Below are 3497 nucleotides of genomic sequence, written 5' to 3'. Positions count from 1 at the left end.
ATTTAGGTTAGGATCTGTTTTAGAAAGAATATGTACAAGGGTGGTACTGATCTTACCTTTGTTAGGCTATTTGGTATCTTTCTGTTTACTGATTTCAGGGACATCTATCCTTTTGCTCCTCAGATTTTATGGTTTGTGGACTTCATAAATGGCTGTATCATATCCCTCCCTAAAGTCAAATGATTCACCTGACTGAGTTTGAAATCATTTAAGGATGTGAGCTTCTTGATCATTTTTGGTTAAGAAAACTTGTTGTTCTTGTTGAGTCCCATCAAATTAATTTGAGTGTCTTCTGTTGGTTCATCTGAAGTTGAGGCTTCAACATAATTTTCTTGAAATGGGGGCCTAATATTTTGGTCAAGCCCTGTCTTTCCAGTGTTAGGATTTTGATTCTTCCTGAAATTTGGATTTCTCCCAGTATTGCTTGGTTGACCATCCCAAGGGGATTTTCTCTCGATTGTTTTTACTCTATCTCCAAGTCTGTCCATTCCTTTAATAATAGCATCTAATTTCTATTCAAAGGCAGAAGGTTCTTCTTTGAAAGGTGTTCTCCTTTCAGATTTGGCTCTAGATCGTTTAGACATCAGGTTGGCCTCAACACTGACAGCTATACTCTGCATGTCTTCTAAGTTTCTAGGAGCCCTTTCCCTATGTTGGTATGTCATATCAGAATCAAATGTATCAGGGAATTTAATCAAGGCCAAATCTAGAGGAGGTCTGAGATTCTGAGGAATAGTATTGTAAACATTATTGAATCTGGTACAGTAATCTTGGACAGTTTCTTGTGTTCCTCTTCTTAGGTTTTCATACTCTAATAAAATATGGAGAAGATCTTTCTTCTTTTCCCATTTGTTCAAGAAGGTCTGATAAAGAGCTTGTGGGCCATTGATACTGTTTGCAGGGAGGGCTCTAAACAGGTTTTAACATCTCCAGTTAAACTTTGAACAAATACTTTCATTCTAACATCATCATCAATCTCATAACTTTCAAAATAGTCGATCATTTTCTTGGTATGTTGTTGAGCTGTGTAAGTGCTGGTATCGTCAAAAGAAGGGGTTTTACTTTGATAGTCTTGGGGCATAGCCCTTGGATTGGCAGGCAAGTTTAGGGGAGTATATTGGTTTGCCATGGTTGCAGAAATAGTTGTGACAACTGGAGGAGTAAGGATAACAAAGGGAAGGTGTGTTGAAGATGGTGGAGTGGGAAAGTGTGTTGTGGATGGTGGAGTGGAAAGGGAAGTTGGAGGTGCTGATGGTGAACTTGGAGAAGCTATAGTAATCACAGAAAGGTTTGGTGTTCTTTCAGAGGTAAGCTCAGATTGAATGGAGTTCTGCAAATGTCTGTCAAGGTGTGAACTAGCAGAATTTCCTTGGCTCTCTTGACTTCTAAGAATCCTAGGAATCAGATTATGATTTTCAAAAACAGGTGGAGGATTAGGATCAGGATTTGATCTGGTGTAATGAATCCTTTCTGAAGCCAGTTTCTAGGTATGTTTTTGGTTTTTCTTGGAATAATTTTGACAATACAACTTTAACAGTCTTTTCTAGGCGGTTTTTAGATGTGGGAATTTTGAACTTTCCTAAAGAGTTTTTTGAAAAGAGGAACTAATCAAGAATTTGGAACCAACTGTTCAATCCATAATCTAGACCGGAGATAGACTGAAGTAGCATTCATTTACTTCTGCAATTGCAAAGCAAGAGCATTTCAAAGGCTACCTGGCTAACTTCAGGCTCCATCTGTAGCTTATGAAATAAACAATAGTAACAAACAATTATTCAGGTCCCCAGCGGAGTCACCAATGATGTTATCACTCAGGTTTTTCCCAAAAGTTGTAAGAAAGGGAATACTGCTGAGGTAACCACAGACCAATCTTTTAGATACAGAATCTAGCCAATCTGTATCCAAAGAGGGCTCTCTCTTTATGATTTAGCTTTGTTTTTGAAAGGTATTAGGCTAGTTATGAATTTCAAGGGTTTTGTTTTGAGTTTGGGTGGTGAGATTCAATAGAAGAGTGAGGTAAAACTGAGTAGTTCAGTGCATTGGGCATGATGGAGTCAAGGAAGATGGCTTTCCGGATTTGGTTTCTTAACAGAGGATGGCTTCACAGAGCAAGGTAGTCAAACATGGAACAAATAAAGAGTTGAAAACATATGGAATGGGCTCAAATGGGTGAAGGGCAGTTAAGAATCCTTCAGCATATTGAAAGAGGGAAAATGGATGATTATTGATAAGGAGCAGTTAAGAATTCCTTAGCAAATAAACAACATGAAAGAATAAGGAAACATGAGCAATTAAGAGTTCACTACTTATTCTAATTCTGAAGAAAACAAAGAGAATAATGAAGACTGAAAACAGAGTGCAATCAAGCATATTCTGAAATTAACCTTTTTCTTTATCATTCAGCTTATGAAACACAAATGATATAGTAAACAGGAAAACTGTAAAACACAAGATATATAGGACTTATTGATTCGGAGGTTGATTCAAGAATTCTGTGACAAGTCCTCTGCTTCAATTCTTCATCCAGTAGGCCAAACAACAGATGTTTCCAACAACTCTTTATTCCAAAATTTCAGTATTACAGCAGAGTCTAAGAATTCACACACCACGAACCCCCTTTAAACTCTAATGGAGGGGGTCTTTATACATAAAATATTTACATCCTATGTCTCATAACATTTGTGAGACAATATCTAGGTTTAACTAATAAGAGTTTACAAGTAAAATAGAAACAGCTAACTGATGTTGTGCTGGAGACTGGTTCTTTAAGGTTCGGCTTGTAGTTGTCCTCTGCAATAACTCTGCGTCGACTACCTGTCTTAATTGTGCTCTTTAATTCTGATTTGCTTTCTTTAATTTCTTCTCTGCTGTTTTTAATTCTGATTTGACACTCTTTATTGCTGATCTGATACACTTTAATGCTTGAACTGATACTCTTTGACTTGTTTTGATGCTCTTTAATGCTGAACTGACCCCTGCTCACCGCTGTCTGATATTTAGCCCAAAATTACTCTTTTCCAAGGGTAACAATGTAACTATGGATAAACACCTGTTTTTGGAGTACTGGAGGTTGTTCTACGCCTTCCAATTCCTTTCCTTTATATTTTTTGCGGATACTGCCGAGACGTTTCCGGCGATTGACACACCGATTCATAGCTTTCTGAGATAGCTGAAAGGGTACCTGTAATTTTGAGGAGGAGCACCGTACACTGGAGGGTTGGTTGATAGGCGGAGGAGCTGTCGATGTAGCTTTTCTGGTCATGCGATAGTTGAAAACAGGAATGGTGAACTTAGTCGCTTTTACGCCCGGAGCGCCGTTTGCAGCAAAATACAGCGAAATATGATATTTTTCGATCTTTTTGGACAAAATGGAGTATTGGCGGGAATTTTTGATTTGAAGGACGGATGACGTAATCAGGAGTACGGGATAGATGACGTGGTGGGTGATGTCAGCAAAGGACAGCTGACGTCAGCGGAGGGCGGTGGTAAGCGGTTTT

The sequence above is a fragment of the Pinus tabuliformis genome, chromosome 4_2 (genome assembly GCF_031772625.1).
Source record: "Pinus tabuliformis cultivar Carrire ecotype Pingquan chromosome 4_2, CPIR1, whole genome shotgun sequence".
In the NCBI taxonomy this organism is placed as follows: Eukaryota; Viridiplantae; Streptophyta; class Pinopsida; order Pinales; family Pinaceae; genus Pinus; species Pinus tabuliformis.
This window is presented reverse-complemented; position numbering follows the sequence as displayed.